This window comes from Hypanus sabinus, chromosome 1 (assembly GCF_030144855.1).
Source record: "Hypanus sabinus isolate sHypSab1 chromosome 1, sHypSab1.hap1, whole genome shotgun sequence".
Lineage (NCBI taxonomy): Eukaryota > Metazoa > Chordata > Chondrichthyes > Myliobatiformes > Dasyatidae > Hypanus > Hypanus sabinus.
Window position 1 is genome coordinate 115396914 of NC_082706.1, and position 20286 is coordinate 115417199.

General features: G+C 46.4%; 1 long non-coding RNA gene across 4 annotated transcripts in view; it reads left to right on the plus strand.

Moving 5' to 3' along the window:
- The window catches only part of LOC132397027 (uncharacterized), an 80987-nt gene that overhangs the window by 53679 nt on the left and 7022 nt on the right, over nt 1-20286 (plus strand). The window contains exons 3-5 of one of the 4 annotated variants that reach the window (XR_009513238.1): nt 6400-6478; nt 13962-14044; nt 14422-14499. This is a non-coding gene — a long non-coding RNA (uncharacterized LOC132397027). Of the gene's footprint in view, nt 1-6130; nt 6479-13961; nt 14045-14421; nt 14500-20286 lie in introns of those variants that run through there. The other 3 variants (XR_009513236.1, XR_009513239.1, XR_009513242.1) reach the window with 3 other exon arrangements.

Here is a 20286-nt window from a genome sequence, read left to right on the forward strand (position 1 = left end):
GTGGCAGACTTCCTGGGAAAAGAGAATAGGCGCTTGTGAGGGGTGGCATTGGTGGACGTACATAGCAGGGAGCGGAGAGAGTGGAGTGCCTCGGGGAGGACCTCCTGCCATCAAGAGACTGGCAACCCTTTTGACTTAAGGGCTAAAAGTGTGGTCTTCCACACTGTGGCATTCTCCCTCTCCACCTGTCCATTTTCCCGGGGATTATAACTCGTGGTCTGACTAGTAGCAATGCCCCTAGCCAGCAGGTACTGGCGCAGCTCGTCACTCATAAAGGATGACTCTCTACCACTGTGGATATAGCAGGGATATCCGAACAGAGTGAAGAGCTGGCGCAGGGCTTTTATGACGAACGTGGTAGTGGTGTCGGGGCAGGGGATGGCAAAGGGGAACCGCGAGTACTCGTTGATAATATTGAGAAAATAGACATTGCGGTCGGTGGAGGGAAGGGGGCCCTTAAAGTCAACACTCAGTCGCTCAAAGGGGCGGGTGGCCTTGACAAGTTGCACCTTTTCAGGATGGTAGAAGTGCGGTTTGCACTCAGCGCAGTCTTGGCAGTCCCTGGTCATCGTCCTGATGTCCTCCAGGGAGTACGGCAGGTTCCGGGTTTTCACGAAATGGTAAAATCGCGTGACCCCCGGGTGGCAAAGATGTGCATGGAGGGCGTATAGCTGGTCAAGCTGTGCGCTAGCACATGTTCCCCGGGATAGGGCATCAGGGGGCTCATTGAGCCTTCCAGGCCGGTACAGGATATCATAGTTGTAGGTGGAGAGTTCTATTCTCCACCGCAGAATTTTATCATTTTTGATTTTGCCCCGCTGTTGGTTGCTGAACATGAACGCAACTGAGCACTGGTCGGTCAACAAGGTGAACCTTTTGCCGGCGAGATAGTGCCTCCTGTGCCTAATAGCCTCCACTATGGCCTGGGCTTCTTTCTCCACCGCGGAGTGCCGAATTTCAGAGCCTTGAAGGGTACGAGAAAAGAATGCTACTGGCCTGCCTGCCTGATTAAGGGTAGCAGCCAGCGCGAAATCGGAGGCGTCACTCTCTACTTGGAAGGGAATGGTCTCGTCCACCGCATGCATCGTTGCTTTGGCAATGTCCCCTTTAATGCAGCTGAAGGCCACGCAGGCCTCAGCAGAGAGGGGAAAAGTGGTAGACTTGACCGGGGGCGTGCCTTGTCTGCGTAATGGGGGACCCATTGGGCGTAATAGGAAAAGAAGCCCAGGCACCGTCTGAGGGCTTTGAGGGTGGTGGGAAGAGAGAGTTCTAACAGGGGGCGCATCCAGTCGGGATCAGGGCCAATGACCCCGTTTTCCACGACATACCCAAGGATAGCGAGTCGGGTGGTTCCGAACACACACTTGTCCCTGTTATAAGTAAGGTTCAGGGCTTCGGCCACTTGGAAAAATCGTTGGAGGTTGGTGTTGTGATCCGACCAGTCGTGACCACAGATGGTGATGTTATCCAGATAGGGAAATGTGGCCTTCAGTTGGCACTGGTCCACCATCCGGTCCATTTCCCTCTGGAAGACCGAGACACCATTTGTGACACCAAATGGGATGCGCAAGAAGTGATAGAGCCTGCTGCCCGCCTCGAAGGCGGTGTAGGGGCGGTCCTCTGGGTGGATGGGGAGCTGGTGATAAGCGGATTTCAGATCTATTGTCGAGTACACCTTGTACTGAGCTATCTGGTTGACCATATCTGCGATGCGGGGTAGGGGGTACGCGTCAAGCTGCGTGAACCTATTGATGGTTTGACTATAGTCCACAACCATCCTATTTTTCTGCCCGGTCCAAACAACAACCACCTGGGACCGCCAAGGGCTTGTGCTTGGCTCAATGATCCCCTCCCTGAGCAGCCGCTGCACCTCTGACTGAATGAAGGCCCTGTCCCCCGTGCTGTACCTTCTGCTTTTAGTTGCCACAGGTTTACAGTCGGGGGTCAGGTTGGCAAACAGCGGTGGGGGAGGGATCTTGAGGGTGGAGAGGCTGCAAGTGGTGTCAGTAGCGCAGCTGTCGGCATGGTGTTGGGTGGGATGTGTGGTTCGGTGTGTGTGTGTGTGTGGTCAGTAGCTGGGTATATGACGAAGTCCCACAGAACTGAGGATTCCTGACAGTGAGTGGTGGGAGGGGCCCGTCAAATGCCATAGTCACACTTTCGAGGTGGCTCTGGAAGTCCAGCCCCAATAGCACAGGTGCGCACAGTTGAGGCATGATCAGTAGCGCAAAGTTCTGATATTCTGTGCCCTGCACCACCAATGTTGCTACACAACCCACCCGGATGTCTGTGGAATGCGACCCAGAAGCCATGGTGACCCTCTGGCATACCGGCTGTGTCACGAGTCCGCAGCGTTGCACTGTGTCCGGGTCAATAAAACTCTCAGTGCTGCCCGTGTCAAACAGGCAGCTAGTCCTGTGCCCCTCCACCAGGATGTCCATCATTGACCTTGCAAGCTGGTGTGGGGCGCTTTGGTCAAGGGTTATGGAAGCCAGAGTTGAACTGCCATCTTGGTGCCCAGTAAGCACCGGTGGGTAGGGGGCGGGGCACGTTGGCGCTGACAAAGATGGCCGCCCCCATGCCTCGCACAAGGTGGGCAGGCAAGATGGCGGCCCCCATGCCTCACACGCAGCGCTACCCGACGCCGCTTGTGGTTTAGACTTACAGACCTTGGCAAAATGGCCCTTCTTCCTGTAGCTGGAGCAGGTCGCTTCTTGGGCAGGGCAGCGTTTTCAGGGGTGCTTTTCGAGTCCGCAGAAGTAACACTGCGCGGGCTTCCGACTGGCCGCAGCTGTGGTCGGGTTCGGGGAGTTTGTGGAATCGCGACTGGCAGCAGCGTTGGTGAATTCGCTTGCGGGAACCAGTGGGGGAATCGTGCGGCTGGACAGCGTCAGCGTTGTGCAGAGCAGCCTCCAGCGTGTCAGCCATCTCGATCGCCGAGCGTAAGGTAAGATCGCCATTTTCCAGCAGCCGCTGACACACATACACTGACCTGATTCCTGTGACAAAGGCATCTCGTACCAAGAGTTCCGCATGCTGTTCCGCCGTGAGAGTTTTGCCGTCACAAGTCCTGACGAGTGTCTGTCGGGCTCGGAGAAACTGGGCGCTCGACTCTGCAGGCCGCTGTCGTCGGGTAGCTAAGCGATGTCTTGTGTAGACGGTGTTCACCGGCCACAGGTACTGTCTTTTGAGGGCATCCAGTGCCCCTTCGTAGGTCGACAGGCCCCTGATAAGTGAGTAAACTTTTGGGGTGACCCTCGAGAGGAGAATTGGTGCATAACAGCGGGGTCAGTTGCATGAACCTCCTCCAAGTATGATTGGAAGCATGCAAGCCAGAGTTCAAAGGCAAGAGCTGCTTCAGGGTCTTGAGGGTCCAAATCCAATCTTTCCAGACGTAAAACGCTTTCCATGTTTTAAAACTTCCAGTCAATAAAATTGATGCACCAGCAATAACTCTCTCTGAGATGTAAAGGCGAGATATCGGCTTTTATTGACTGGAAGAAGGAACAAGCAGTGAGTGACCACCATACTACATCCTGGAGACTGAGAGCCCGGGCTCAGGCCTCAATCGCCTTTATACCGGGGTCTGTGGGAGGAGCCCCAGGAGCAGTCAGCAGAGGGGCGTGTCCCGACAGGTATATGTAGTTCACCACACTGTGATAATGAGGCTTGACCAACCGATCAAAACATTTCATCACTATGGGGGTCAGGCTGACGGGACGGTAATCATTCAGACAGGCTACAACTGATTTCTTTGCTACAGGGATGATTGTGGAGGTTTTGAAGCATCTGGGGACAATGGGGTGACTAAGGGAGATGTTGAAAATGTCTGTCAGGACATCTGCTAATACATCAGCACATTCCTTGAGCACACGTCCAGGGATGTTGTCGGGACCTCCCGCTTTTCGTGGGTTGACCCTGGCGAGGATCCTCCGTGTGTGCTCTGAATCAATGATTGGAGCCGGCTGGTCAGATGGTAAGAAGGGACTGGCTCTCCCCCTTGCTTTGATGCTTCGAAGTGTGCAAAGAAATTGTTGAGCCTGTCTGGAAGGGAGGCGTCGCTCAGTCCAGAAGCACTGATTCTCGAGTGGGCTCAACCATGAGCTGCTATAAAAAAAACATCTTGTAGGTACTCTAGAAATTCCCCCACCCCTGTAATCCAGCACCAACCTGATGTTCCCAATATACCTGCCTATGGAAGTCCCCCATGACTACTGTAACATTGCTCTTTTGGCATGAGTTTTCTATTTCCCACTGTAATTTGTAGACTTACTACTGTTCTGTGATCTGTATGCAACTCCCAACAGGGTCTTTTAACCCTTGCAGTTCCTTAGCTCTATCCACAATGATTCAACACCTTTACAATGATTTGATTTCATTTTCTACCAACAGAGCAATGGCGCCACCTCTGCTTTCTTGCTTATCCTTTCAATTCAAAGTGTATTTAATCTAATACATGTTTTACTTAACTTTCTTCAGTTTCAAAAAGTTTTCTCATTAAAAACCTTGAAGAAAGCTTCCCTCTCGGATACTTTTTTCAGAAGGTATTTAACTCCCTGTCTAGCTTTGTACGCAACACACTGAGTGCAATTGATTTGTTTTGACTTCAAGGTGTTTAGTGTTTGTCATTTACATTTCATGAACTGAAGACTGACTTCACTTTACAACCTGAAGTCAAACAACTGTTAGTTGAAAGTTTACTTGCTATCTGTTTGTGATCTTACATGTAGCAGATGTTGTGTTTAGAAAGCAAGCTTTTAGCACCAGCTAGGAAGTGAATATCCATTACAAGTGCATGGGCCACAGTGAGTTAGAATGGGACATTAAGAGTTCATCTTTAAACGGTACATTCAGGAGTCTATAACAGTACAATGGAAGCTCTCTTAGCACCTAGTGGTATGTATTTCCCAGCTTCTGCACTGTTTCATCTCCAGTGAATTTAAAATGCACTCTTCTCTTTATGAGAAGAATTTTCTTCAATGCTCTTCTGTAGGTTCATGGATGACTCAGAAACCTGAATGCAGAAGGGAAGAGGCTCGCCTTAAAATTCTGCATGTGGGTCATTAGGCTCTTGCACCTCCTCGCTGATGGTAGTAATGGATTGTCCCGGACAGTGAAGTTCCTTCATAATGGATGCTGCCTTCTTGAGCCACCACCTTTTGGAGATGTCCTTGACGGTGGGGAGTCTTGTAGGGTTGATAGAGCTAGCTGCTGTACAACCCTCTGCAGCCTGTGCATTGGAGCCTCCATGCCAAACGACAATGGAACCAGTCAAAAAGCTCTCCATGGTACGCCTCTAGAAATTTGATGACATACAACTCTCCTCAAACTCCCAATAAAGTAAAGTAAGTAAATGGTGTACATTCTTCGTATTTGCATCAATATGTTGGGCCCAGGATAGATCCTCTGAGATACTGATGTACAGGAACTTGAAGCTGTTCACTCTTTCCACCACTGGCCCCTCAATGAGGAATTGTGCGTATTCTCCTGACTTCCCTTTACTGAAGTGACTTTACACAGAAGCATATTCCCAGGTTCGGTAAGTGAGACAGAAAACACTGATTACAAGTAAGTACATTAACCGCTTATTGACTGACAAGCAGTAAACCACTCAATCAAGTCAAACAAGTACTCATCTATGCCACCCTAACAAAACCAATGACACTAAACATTCAGTAACACTTCAAACTCAACAGGCACTTTGTAAGTGTCTCCAAGTTACACAACTACAAAACGAAACTTTCAAAAAGCAGGTACTTAACTAAGTGAGTGTGTGTGTGTGTGTGTGTGTGTGTGTGTGTGTGTCTGTGTGTGTGTGTGTGTGTGTGTGTGTGTATGTGTGTGTGTGTGTGTGTGTCTGTGTGTGTGTGTGTGTGTGTGTCTGTGTGTGTCTGTGTGTGTGTGTGTGTCTGTGTGTGTGTGTGTGTGTGTGTGTGTGTGTCTGTGTGTGTGTGTCTGTGTGTGTGTGTGTGTGTGTGTGTGTGTGTGTGTGTGTCTGTGTGTGTCTGTGTGTGTGTGTGTCTGTGTGTGTGTGTGTGTGTGTGTGTGTGTCTGTGTGTGTCTGTGTGTGTGTGTGTGTGTGTCTGTGTGTGTGTGTGTGTGTGTCTGTGTGTGTGTGTGTGTCTGTGTGTGTGTCTGTGTGTGTGTGTGTGTGTGTGTGTCTGTGTGTGTGTGTGTCTGTGTGTGTGTGTGTGTGTGTGTGTGTGTGTGTGTGTGTCTGTGTGTGTGTGTGTGTGTGTGTGTGTGTGTCTGTGTGTGTGTGTGTGTGTGTGTGTGTGTGTGTGGACCCTCCTATACCTGCAGCAGACTTTCCCAATGGTTCTTCAGCATTGGTTACAGCCTCAATGTGAAGATGAGCCCCTTCTTTCATTCTTTCGCATGTACCCCTGATGTCCCCAGAACCGGAAGCCTACCAATGGAGAAGAACTGCTACATCCTTCAAACAGCTGGCACGATGGAAGCAGCTTTTGATGAGCAAGTAAGCCAACCTTTCACATTACTAGTCCATAATCAATTCCCTACTTTTGCTGATGTTGAGTTGTTGCAGCAACTCCACTCAACCAACCAACTTAGCTCATCCCTGTACACCTTCTCTTTGCATTTGAGATTTTGCCAACAACTGCGGTGTTTTCTGCAAGTTTATAGACTACTTTTGATTTGTGTCTAGCCAGTGTCATGTGTGTAGAGAGAGTAGAGCAGTGGGTTAAGCATGCATCCTTGAAGTGCACCTGGAAATATCTTCTTAAATCTTTTCTTTACCACTTGTGTGATCACTTTCTTCTGAGAATATTTTAAGAGCACAACAACAATGTTTAACTTGTGCACATCTATTCAATTCTTAAGGCAAGGAAGGAATGTATACCAAATGCCATCTTACTTTCTTTTCTATCTATCCTATTATGCTCATAGATATATAGACAAGCAGGATTCTTCCATTCTACTTTTCCAAGTATCCTACCAATTATTGTATTGTTTACCATTCATCAAGTTTATCACCTAATGCTTACTTATAATAAGGTTTTAGGTAATGCACTTGAAGGAAGAAATAATCAATTTTCCCGCTATCACAGCCAGACCATTAATAAATTCCTAGTCTACAACCTTCTTCCTCCAACCCTGCAAGAATTTCTGTTTCAATTTCTTCATCCAGAAGTGGATATCACAAAACTGAAGTGTAAATGAAAATAATCCATTTCAAGTAATCACAGGAACAGCCATTGATCATTATCCTTTGTGCCTGGGTCCAGTTTGGATTGTTTGCGTCATTTTAGCTTTACTGTTCAATCCACTGTGACACACAGTTAGCCTCAGCTGGCCTCCTTATTATGGACACAGAAAGCTCGAGCAAATTGGCTGAAATTTGAGTTAGTAACTCCATGTTGACTGCCCTTGATTATCAGAAGCTGTCCAACATCCTACATCTTGACAGATGAAAGAACATGCTGTAGTCACCTCATGAATAGCGTGAGACATGTTGCCAACATGTGAGAGGCTGACACATCAGAGTTAATCATTCAGGTTCATGTCATTTTTATCACCTTTCCAAAGATGTCACTCCAAAGGAGAGCAACCTTTTCCTCAGATATTACCTGACTTGCAGAAATATTATCCATTCTGTTAAAAATTGAGGTTTTTACAACCTACTGTATTTGGTTTGGATTTAAAAAAAAAATTCCCTTGCTATTTTTTGCTTGTGCTTTACCTTATCCATCTATATTTCTTTTGTAATTTTACCCTTGCACTCTTTATGCTCCAGAGCTTCTATAGGCTGAGGTCTCGGTAACCAACCTAGACTTCCCTTTATAACCTATTCCTCCCCGACACCATGTGTGTCATCACAATTCCAGCTTAACTTGAAACTGAAATGATTTAGTATTAGCGAGTGTGAGCTAAAGGAGACCGGCAGACACGTGGGGCTCATTGGCGACATTCCTGCATTTTGCTGGAGCCCTACTCCCAGTTCATGCACATCAGGAAATTGTATTCACCCAATGCAAAGGACAGGGAGGAGGAGGAGGGGCTGGGGTAGGGAGGGAGGGGATGAGGGAGAGTAAGGGGGAGGGGGAGAGGGAGGGAGGGAGATAGAGAGAGAGTGTGTGTGTGTGTGTGTGGGTATGTGTTTGAGACAGAGAGAGAGCGAGAGAGAGATTTTTATGAAATTGGGGCCAAAGGCCAAAACGACAAAGAAGACATTCTGGCTAAATCAGAGCAAAAGATGAAAAGACTGACAATCACAAGGAGAACATTGAAGTAAAAAAAATCCATTCAAATTAAAAGAAGCAAAAGATTGGCCTATGAGTTGTTGATAGAAGGCCAATTATTATTGTTCTTTGTAAGGTGAATTCCCAGTCCTGTCAGCACTACCAGTGGAGGCCTGGTCATAGCCACAGCATTCGAGTGCGCATTTAAGAAAGTCACCTTGAAGATGCAATGAACGACTTTTAGCAGCTGGTTACAACACAGCATAAGCAAAGCACAACACAAGATAAATAAGCTCTGTCAAACTTAAATACAAGACAATTCATAACTCTGTGGGTAGGCTAAGAGTGCGAGAGGAATGCTCCAAAGCAGGATCTCTTGTCTTTAAAATCTTATGTGACACAAATTTGTCAATGACTTGTTTTAAAAAATGTCACACCAAATACCAGCTGGTTTAAATTTGAAACTTTTACTTAACAAGGTGTCCCTGCATGAAACAGACTGACAATGACATGTTAACCAGAAAATATGGTGCAGAGACTGACAGCAATAACTGAAGGTAACAGAATATGCTCTTCTTGAAATAGTTGGTGGGGAAAAAAACTCAAAACCTCAGTAAATATTCTGGTTGCAAGATATCTTGAAAGTTTTGTTTTGGTGATGCAGTAAACAGAATACATCAAATTCATGAAAAGATATTCCATTTGCAAGCAATCCTATTTTAGAACATAGAATAACAGGCACTGTACAGGCTCTTCAGCCCACCATGTTGTGCTGACCATTTAGCCTACTGAAAGATTAACCTAACAAGAAGAAGCAGATTTCATCAATTGAAAGATAAAGGATTGCAGTATTCGATGCAAGACATTAACCAAGTAAGAACAATTAAGTGATGTTTTGCCTGTTTTGTGAAAAAAATGTGTTTTGAAATCAGGGACACCACTGGAATAATAAGGCCACTGCCCTGCCCAGGACCAGGTAGAACTGCAGAGAGACGTGGAACTGAACAGAGACGTGGAACTGAACAGAGACGTGGAACTGCAGAGAGACGTGGAACTGCAGAGAGACGTGGAACTGCAGAGAGACGTGGAACTGCAGAGAGACGTGGAACTGCAGAGAGATGTGGAACTGCAGAGAGATGTGAAACTGCAGGGAGACATGGAACTGCAGAGAGACCTGGAACTGCAGAGAGACGTGGAACTGCGGAGAGACGTGGAACTGCAGAGAGATGTGGAACTGCAGGGAGACGTGGAACTGCAGAGAGATGTGGAACTGCAGAGAGACATGGAACTGCAGGGAGACGTGGAACTGCAGAGAGATGTGGAACTGCAGAGAGACATGGAACTGCAGGGAGACGTGGAACTGAACAGAGACGTGGAACTGCAGGGAGACGTGGAACTGCAGAGAGACATGGAACTGCAGGGAGACGTGGAACTGCAGGGAGACGTGGAACTGCAGGGAGACGTGGAACTGAACAGAGACGTGGAACTGCAGAGAGACGTGGAACTGAACAGAGACGTGGAACTGCAGAGAGACATGGAACTGCAGGGAGACGTGGAACTGCAGGGAGACGTGGAACTGAACAGAGACGTGGAACTGCAGAGAGACGTGGAACTGAACAGAGACGTGGAACTGCAGGGAGACGTGGAACTGCAGAGAGACATGGAACTGCAGGGAGACGTGGAACTGCAGGGAGACGTGGAACTGCAGGGAGACGTGGAACTGAACAGAGATGTGGAACTGCAGGGAGACGTGGAACTGCAGGGTGACGTGGAACTGCAGAGAGATGTGGAACTGCAGAGAGACGTGGAACTGAACAGAGACGTGGAACTGCAGGGAGACGTGGAACTGAACAGAGACGTGGAATTGCAGGGAGACGTGGAACTGCAGGGTGACGTGGAACTGCAGAGAGACGTGGAACTGAACAGAGATGTGGAACTGCAGGGAGACGTGGAACTGCAGGGAGACATGGAACTGAACAGAGATGTGGAACTGCAGGGAGACGTGGAACTGCAGGGTGACGTGGAACTGCAGAGAGACGTGGAACTGAACAGAGATGTGGAACTGCAGGGAGACGTGGAACTGCAGGGTGACGTGGAACTGCAGAGAGACATGGAACTGTAGGGAGACGTGGAACTGCAGGGTGACGTGGAACTGCAGAGAGACGTGGAACTGAACAGAGATGTGGAACTGCAGGGAGACGTGGAACTGCAGGGTGACGTGGAACTGCAGAGAGACATGGAACTGTAGGGAGACGTGGAACTGCAGAGAGATGTGGAACTGCAGAGACATGGAACTGCAGGGAGACGTGGAACTGCAGGGAGACGTGGAACTGAACAGAGACGTGGAACTGCAGGGAGACGTGGAACTGCAGAGAGACGTGGAACTGAACAGAGACGTGGAATTGCAGGGAGACGTGGAACTGCAGGGTGACGTGGAACTGCAGAGAGACGTGGAACTGAACAGAGACGTGGAATTGCAGGGAGACGTGGAACTGCAGGGTGACGTGGAACTGCAGAGAGATGTGGAACTGCAGAGACATGGAACTGCAGGGAGACGTGGAACTGCAGGGAGACGTGGAACTGAACAGAGACGTGGAACTGCAGGGAGACGTGGAACTGCAGAGAGACGTGGAACTGAACAGAGACGTGGAATTGCAGGGAGACGTGGAACTGCAGGGAGACGTGGAACTGCAGAGAGACGTGGAACTGAACAGAGACGTGGAATTGCAGGGAGACGTGGAACTGCAGGGTGACGTGGAACTGCAGAGAGATGGAACTGCAGGGAGACGTGGAACTGAACAGCGACGTGGAACTGCAGGGAGACGTGGAACTGCAGAGAGATGTGGAACTGCAGAGAGACATGGAACTGAACAGAGATGTGGAACTGCAGGGAGACGTGGAACTGCAGAGAGACGTGGAACTGCAGGGAGACGTGGAACTGCAGGGTGACGTGGAACTGCAGAGAGACGTGGAACTGCAGGGAGACGTGGAACTGCAGGGTGACGTGGAACTGCAGAGAGACGTGGAACTGAACAGAGACGTGGAACTGCAGGGAGACATGGAACTGAACAGAGACGTGGAACTGCACAGAGACGTGGGTACAGCTCAGCACTTCACAAAGTACAGCCTCCCCTCCGCAGACTCTGTCTACACTTCTAGGTGTCTCAGTAAAGCAGCCAAAATAATGAAAGCTAATCATAGGCAGCTTCAGTGATCTCTGGCAAACTTTGTTCACCCTTGGGATTTGTGTAAACAGTCCTCAGGACAGGTGCCAAGAAACATCAAAGCTAGCAAGTTGGCAGGGAATTAGTGTTGAAGAGGATAATCTGGGTGTTCCCAAATCAGAAAGCATGGATACATGAGAAGGAAGGTCTCTCCTTATTGAAGTGGTGTTCAAATGAGGTGACTCTGACCTGTACAAAAACAAATCAAGATATGACTTCCATAAAACCATCAGAGATGTCCAGAGAGAATGCAAGTTCAAAATCGAGACCCTGACCAGACAACAGTTGTGGCAGGGCTTACAGACTACAGAACAAAACTTGGGTAGCATCGCCAACAACAGCTCAACCCTTTCCACAGGTTTTAACATATTCTATACATGTTTTGAACAGAAGGAGATTGGAATTTCACCATGCACCCCAACAGCCCCCATTGCACCTTTGCAGATGTAAGATTATTTTTCTGGAGAGTGAAGCAGTTGAAAGTATCTGGCCCAGGTAGTGTCGCAGGTCATGCTCTTAGATCCTGTGCAGGTCAACTGGCGGGGATATTTGCAGATATTTTTAATTTCTCTCTACTTCAATTGAAGGTCCCATCGAAGACCACTATCACTCCAGTATCTAAGAAAACAAGGTAAGGTGCCAATAACTGCTGCCTGGTAGCTCTGAAATCCACCACCATGAAGTGCTTCAAGAAGCTGATCAAAGCATGCATTAACTCCATTCTCCCAGACAATCTCGACCTTCTGCCATTCTGAAACAGCTCTATGCTGGACACCATCTCCCTAGCCCTATGACTCTCACTGGAGTATCTGGACTATAAAGACACCTATTTCAGGCTATTGTTTATTGATGACTTCTCTGCCTTCAGTACTATAATTCTAAGCAAACTGTTCTCCAAACTCCTGGGCCTGAGCTCAACACGTCACTTCGTAACCGATCTGACTAACAGATCGCAATCAGTAAGGGCAGGCAGCAATACCTCTGCCGTTATTCTCGATACTGGTGTCCCCCAGCCCCGACTTCACTCCTTGTACACTCATAACAATGTGGCCAGATTCTGCACTGATTCCATCTACAAGTTTGCCCTCGTGGCCTGAATCTCAAGTAGCAATGAGCCAGAGCAACATGCTGTCATAAAAACAACCTTTCCCTCAATGTCAGCAAAATAAAAGAGTTGCTTGTTGAAATCGGGTTGCCATGGTAGAGTGGTTGTTAGCATGACACTATTACAGCATGGGACGTCCCAGAATTCAGAGTTCAGTTCCAGTGTTGTCTGTAATGGAGTTAGTACTTTCTCTCCGTGACAGTGTGGCTTTCCTCTGGGTGCTCCAGTTTCCTCCCACAGTCCAAAGACATACCAGTTAGTAAATTCACTGGTCATTATAAATTGTCCCGTGATTCGGCTACTGTTCAATAGGTGGGTTGCTAGGCGTGTGCTTGTTAGGCTGGATGGGCCTGTTACTGGCCATACCTCTAAGTAAAATAAAATAAACAAACAAATAAATAAGGAAATGGGGGAGGGGCGCATTCACATGCTCCTATTTACAGCAATGGTGCTGAGGTCGAAAGGACTGATAAGAGATTGCACTACCTAGATAGGAACATCAGCAAGAGCCTGTCCTGGTCCAAACAAGTAGACACCACAGCATCCCTGCATCCTCAGTAGGCTAAAGAAATATGGCACATCCCTGTGGACCCTTATCAATTTTTATTGATGCATCCGGATTCATCACAGTTTGTTATGGTAACCACTCTGCCCATGATTGCAGGAAACTGCAGAGAGTTGTGGACACAGCTCAGCACATCACATCACATCATGCAGTCTCATCTCTAGGTCTACGCTTCTTGCTGCCTCAGTAAAGCATCAACGTCACCAAAGTGTAAGGACAATTGACCTACTGTGCCAGCAAGCATCGCTGCTGATGTTGCAGGAGTGACCTCTCTCTCCCATGCTGGAGACAGAGAGAGAGAGAGCCTCTCTGAGACACCAAAGTACTGGGTTATGGACTGTGGATCAAGGTTTCTTTGGGGGCTTTTGCTGTGCTTGTGTAACACGCTGTAAGGCTTCACTGCTAATGTAGTGGCCTTTTTGTAATGTTTCACTGCTAAGGCAATGGTTTCTCTGTGGCAGCAATGCTTGGGTTATGACTAGAGATAATGAGGCTTTGGAATGTGTACTATCCAAAGAGAAGCATATTGTTCTTTCTTGTGGGTCTGGGAGCAGGAGTTTTGTGGTCTTTTGTCAGTGAGAGATGAAGAGAGGAGACACATATGGAAAGAGTTGGTAGACCGCCAGATGGAGTGGACTTGGAGCGAGGGTCCGGCGGTCAGCAATGCTCGGATGATGTGGATGGGGAACGAATGGGTGAATCCATGAGCTCCAATGTACACACTAGACTGTTTCATTAAAATGGGTCCTTTGTTTACTAACCCTATAGTCAGATTAAGATTTATAAATTTCAGTAATTAAATTGCACATGGTGTACTGTCTGATATTTTGCTGTTTGGATTTGTAACTGGGCAACACATCTTGCAGCATCCACACAAACGAGATTTCTCAGTTTGGCTGGACCAGAAGCTGTCTTCCCCTAGATACACGCATGCTGGCCGAACCTGAGGGTTAGTGTGTGTGTGTGTGTGTGCGCGCGCTGGGGGAAGGGAGAGGAAGGGGGTTCGGTGCTTCTGCGGAGGGTGGGGGGAGGGAAATTCGGGGCTTTAATACTCTATCATTCATTCTATGGGGTCTCTTGTTTTGTGGATGTCTGTGAGGAGTATGAATTTCAGGTTATATACTGTATATATTCTCTGATATTAAATGAACCGAAATGAGGCGATGAGCACATGGGCACTAATTGTGAGGAAATGCTTCAGTGTTTTATGTCAATGTCATGTTGTCAGAATAAAACCTAATGAAGGTTAGTGACTTGTTTTCTTTACACGGATCCTGCCTGACCTGTTGCTTTTTTGTTTTCATTTACAATTTCCCACGTCGGCAGTATTTTGATTCCTGGACACAGGTGACTAGACCAGGAAAGTGGGTGGCTCACTTGTGATGGATTGGCACCATGGAGTTGGTGAGTAGTGGAGGTGGTTGGAGGGAGTGGGTTGATATGTTTGCATGGAAAGGACATCAGTGAGATCTAGAAGATGGATTCAACATCAGGATTGCAGAACAGTGGGAGAGGAGGACAGGACATTGTGGAAGTGGCAAAAAATGTCAGTGAAGTAGAAGATTGCATGGAGGGTGGGGGTATAACAGAATGTTCAAAAGGCATCAAATTGCAGAGCTTTGAAGTTCTGATCACTAAGTAGGTTAACAACTTTGCTATCTTTAACCCAACTGTCCCACAAGTAGCACTGGAAAAATTCACTACAGCCACTCCAATTCTTCAGCTACCTATTCCCTGAAAATCAAAGGTAGAATAGGGACAAAATTTGAGGGACACAACTTTACTGAAATATTTGAATTGGTGACTAGCCCCTTGCCATCAGTTAGTTTGCCTATTTCTCATTCCATCTTGTTTTAAAACGGGTTTTACTTCCTACTGAGCAAAATATTGCTCATATTTGGGAATTTAAGTGCCCCATTGCCTCAAGGTGAGAGCACTTCAGCTGAATACCCACTAGAGGGAGGCCACGCACCATAAGGTACTCAAAGTAAAATCAGCAGAAGATGAAAGTCGTGGCAAGACAGGCACCATCTGTGAGAGGAAATGTTACGGTGAGTGTTTCACTTTGAGACCTTTCATCAGAATAAGAAACGTGTATGTCTGTGACATAATATGCTTATGTAACAACAATGACATTTAAAAATAAAGTTTAAGGATTTTCCACTTAATCCCCAAAGAAACATTCTGAAAAGATTACCTGTACTCTGATGATCAAATCACCATTTATTAGGAAACTGTGGTCTGATCCTTATTGCATGCCTGTGGTCCCTTGTTAGCAGCAGAGTGTAAGCATTAATGTGTCAATATAAACCTGCTCTGATTTTAACATTTCTGGAAAGTAACTTATCATTTTATCAAACAATGTTAAATGGTATTTTCCCCTCATGTATGTGATGCTGCTGTTAAGTTCAGCTGGTCTGGGGGTGGGGGTGTGTTTACAGGTGGAAGCTGATTATCTCCTCTTTCCTTTGCTCATGATGGTTACTAGCTGCTTTCGGGCAGTTGGCTGAGATACCAGGAGGAGGTTCTGTGTTCTCTAAGGCAGTGACATCTCAGTTTATCTGATAGTTCATTGTTCTGGGCCAGAATATTGAGAACAATAGCATCTAAGCTCTAACATCTAGTGTCTTTGATGAAGAGAAATACCAGAGGGATCAAATTCCTGAAGGAATACTGACACAAACAAAAATTGTAGTTGATTCGCATAAGGAGATTTAAAGTGAAACAACCAAAAGCCTGGTTAGGCTTTAAAGAAAACTCACAAAATGCTGGTGGAACACAACAGGCCAGGCAGCATTTATAAGGAGAAGCACTGTCGACGTTTCGGGCCGAGACCCTTCGTCAGGACTAACTGAAAAGTTACTATCTTCGGCAAAGCAACTGAGACTCCACTCTATTCTTGCGCCAAGCCAGGTCTTTGCAGCATCTCCCTTCCCTTTACATGTCCTTCAGTCTTTCTTCCCAACTCTCTCTCACCCACTTCCTTTTTATCTCTCCATCCTCCCCTTTCTTATCCTTTCTCCCTCCTCACTTCCCCTTCCCATTCTCTTTCAGGGGTGTGTGTGTAGAATTCCATCTAAAACAGGTTGCTGAGTTCCCTTTGAGTTCCTGTTACCGTCGCACACTGATCACAATCAATAAATGTTAGTCACATTAACCTTTACCTGAAATGCCTCTCACGGGTGTTGCCTGACTTGCTGGGTACATTGGATCTTTTCTGTTAATAAAGCAAACCTCGAGTATCTGCATAAATTCATCTTTAAAAAATAAATGAAGTGTATTTCTGCAGACCATCTTTCAAGAGTGTTTCAGAATCAGTGAAGTACTTTAAAGTGTAAGCATGCTTTTTTCATACAACAATTTCCTAAGGACCATTAATCTAATAGAATCAGAGTTATACAATGTGGAATCAGGGTATTCCGGATTATCTACGTGAGCTGATCTCATTTCCCCATGTCTGACTGATATCTCTTCAAACCGTTCCCATCCATGTCCTCATCTAAATGTCTTTTAACTGTTAATTGTACTTGTCTCTACCACTTCTTCTGCAGTTTGTTCCATATTCCCAACACACTCAGCATGAAAATGTTGCCTCTCAGATGCCTTTTAAATTTTTCTTAGCTCACCTTAAATTTATGTCCTCTAATTTTAGACTCCTCTATCCAGGGAAAAAAACGTGACCATTTATTTATGCTCTTCATGATTTTATGAAACTTAATAAAGCCAGTAAAATGAAGCCCCAGCCTGTCCCATATCTCCATACTGTTCAAGCCCGCCAGTCTCTGCAAAATGCTTGTGAATCTTCTTTGCGCGCTTCCGCTCCCCCCTGTCAAAGCAGCCACCTGTTTTTATTTTGCTTCCTCTTGAGTGACTGAGTTGACAATGTAAGACACAACTTCACAAACTTTGATTAAATAACTTTATTAACTCCTAACTAAAAGAACAAATAAATTAGTAGCTCAGGTAATTTTGTTTAACTTCTACTTACCTTCTAACTACAGCTACAAATCTAGTCTATTTGAACTGAAAGAACAAATCTCAGACTTCTTTCTTTGATCCATCACTAATAAATCATGCTCAAATTTGTATGCAATTAACAGTAATACTTCTCAGCAATAAATAATTAGCACTGTTGTTTGTATATCCTTAACCACTCAGTGGTTAGCTGCTGGGGCATCCCAGCACTTCAACGAGACATGAAGAGGCATTAAGGTCACCAGGGACTGGTCACAATCCAGCTCATGGAGAAGATTCCAAAATCCCTTGAAATAAACTTATTATTATAGTGTTCAGGTCCCTTTTATCCCACCTACAAATAAATAATAATTCTCTATAACGCAAGGTCCCTGATAAACAATTTACTGAAAATCACCTCAGACAGATCTACCTGCATAACCCAAACCTAACACTAAACTTAGGTCAGCCATTTTGTCAGCATATTCAACCATTTTACCGCTTTGCAACTGGGAAATCGTTAATTCTGGCCAGGCAGCATCTATAGGAGAAGTACTGTCGACGTTTCGGGCCGAAACCCTTCGTCAGCACTCGGTAAAGACAAACATGAACAGAAAACTTCTTGCTCATAAAGTTCATTGAGAGTTAATGAATTGAGAGGTAAATATTAGTTAGTACACTGAAGTCAACCTCCCTACTCTTCAGGAGGTACCAAAAGATATTTTACATGAAGAAGGGCAGAAAGATCTCTGGTTTAATATTTGATGTGAAATCTGGAACCTCTGGTAGAGATGTATAGGACCAGGCCTTTCAGCCTGTGATGCTGTGTCAAACCACTTAAACTAAAATGATGCTTAAGTACGTTACTCTCTTCGGTCTGTACATGGACCATATCCCTCCATTCTCTTCATGTGTCTATGTAACAGCCTCTTAAACCCCTAAATCTCCTTCCACCACCAACCCTGGCAGGACATTTCAGGCTCAGTGTAAAAAACTTTCCCTTCACATCGGCTCTAAACTTTTCCCCACAACTTAAAATTGCATGCCCTCTAGTATGCGACATTACGATTCTGGGAAAATTATACTGGCTGTACACTCCATCCATACAGTATGTAACAATTGTTTACTGTTTATAGAATAAATATAGAGCAGTTTTATGTTTAACAAAAAGCCAATTTTCAGGTACCTGTCGGGTGGCTGGTATATTAATTATGCAGCAGCTCCCTTTCTTGTCAATCTACACCATAAATCCTCCAGGGTTTTTTGAAAGAGATGAGGTATGTTATGTCTAAGAGATTTCTTTCTTAAGAAGAAATTGGAAAACAATAAGAGCTTCCTCTTTCTGAAAAACGAGAAAATAAAGCCAGAGAGACCTCTGCCTTTTACTGACAGAACACACTGCAGATTTTAGCTTTTTCTCTGATGGGACCCAGTGAAATCTGAGAGGAACGGCATCTCACTGAAAATGATCCAGGTTCCGAGGCTCGGCTTCCTGATGAAGTATGGGTTCACAGCTGGTGGCATTTTATACTGGATGAGATGTTAAACCAAGGTCTATTCGCTCTCTCAGGTGGGCGTGCAAGTTCTCATTAGGAAGCACAGCAGGGATCTTATCTCCAGTGCCTTCAAAATTATTTTCCACGTCAAAGCCAGCATTTATTTTCCTTGAACCAAATGTTATTCTAAGCCATACAGGACAGTGCTTGAGCGTCAGCCACTACATCCCCCGATGGGCTTGACTGAGTCAGAACAGCTGATGTTCTGCTGGGAGTGGATCAGATGGGTTTTACAGCACTCTACTGGTTTTATATTCACTGGGGTGGCACTCTACAACACACACAAAATGCTGGTGGAACACAGCAGGCCAGGCAGCATCTATAGGGAGAAGTTCCCCCCTTATCAGCAGGATTTATAGTGAGGTTGGGATTGTTACAGCACTCTGCTGGTTTTATATTCACTGGGGTGGCACTCTACAACACACACAAAATGCTGGTGGAACACAGCAGGCCAGGCAGCATCTATAGGGAGAAGCTCCCCCCTTATCAGCAGGATTTATAGTGAGGTTGGGATTGTTACAGCACTCTGCTGGTTTTATATTCACTGGGGTGGCACTCTACAACACACACAAAATGCTGGTGGAACACAGCAGGCCAGGCAGCATCTATAGGGAGAAGCTCCCCCCTTATCAGCAGGATTTATAGTGAGGTTGGGATTGTTACAGCACTCTGCTGGTTTTATATTCACTGGGGTGGCACTCTACAACACACACAAAATGCTGGTGGAACACAGCAGGCCAGGCAGCATCTATAGGGAGAAGCTCCCCCCTTATCAGCAGGATTTATAGTGAGGTTGGGATTGTTACAGCACTCTGCTGGTTTTATATTCACTGGGGTGGCACTCTACAACACACACAAAATGCTGGTGGAACACAGCAGGCCAGGCAGCATCTATAGGGAGAAGCTCCCCCCTTATCAGCAGGATTTATAGTGAGGTTGGGATTGTTACAGCACTCTGCTGGTTTTATATTCACTGGGGTGGCACTCTACAACACACACAAAATGCTGGTGGAACACAGCAGGCCAGGCAGCATCTATAGGGAGAAGTTCCCCCCTTATCAGCAGGATTTATAGTGAGGTTGGGATTGTTACAGCACTCTGCTGGTTTTATATTCACTGGGGTGGCACAGTGATGCAGATTGTAGAGCATTCTACTACACACACAAAATGCTGGTGGAACACAGCAGGCCAGGCAGCATCTATAGGGAGAAGCGCTGTCGACGTTTCGGGCCGAGACCCTTCATCAGGTCAGTACGCCAGACAACAACAGCTCCCTCCTTACCAGCAGGTTTTATAGTGAGGTTGGGATTGTAACAACACTCTGCTGGTTTTATATTCACTGGGGTGGCACAGTGATGCAGATTGTAGAGCTGTTGCCTCATTCTCCAGTGAGCCAGTTCACCCTGACCTCCAAGAACAGTCTGACAGATCAGACTCAATGGGGCAAATGGCCTCTTTCTGCCCTTACGTCTTATTGTTTTCAGCTGCCAAAGTGTGCTTCGAAATCAAGTCTCTGGGTTAATAGTCTGAGCCTCAAGGTATTAGTCCAGTAAGCTAACTATTACACTAACTTGGTTCAAACAAATCAACCGACAGTTTATATGGTGCCTTTGCTGTGCGCCGATTTGCAGCTACATTGCCTGCATTGCAGCAGCCACCCTACTTCAACTAAGCTACTTAC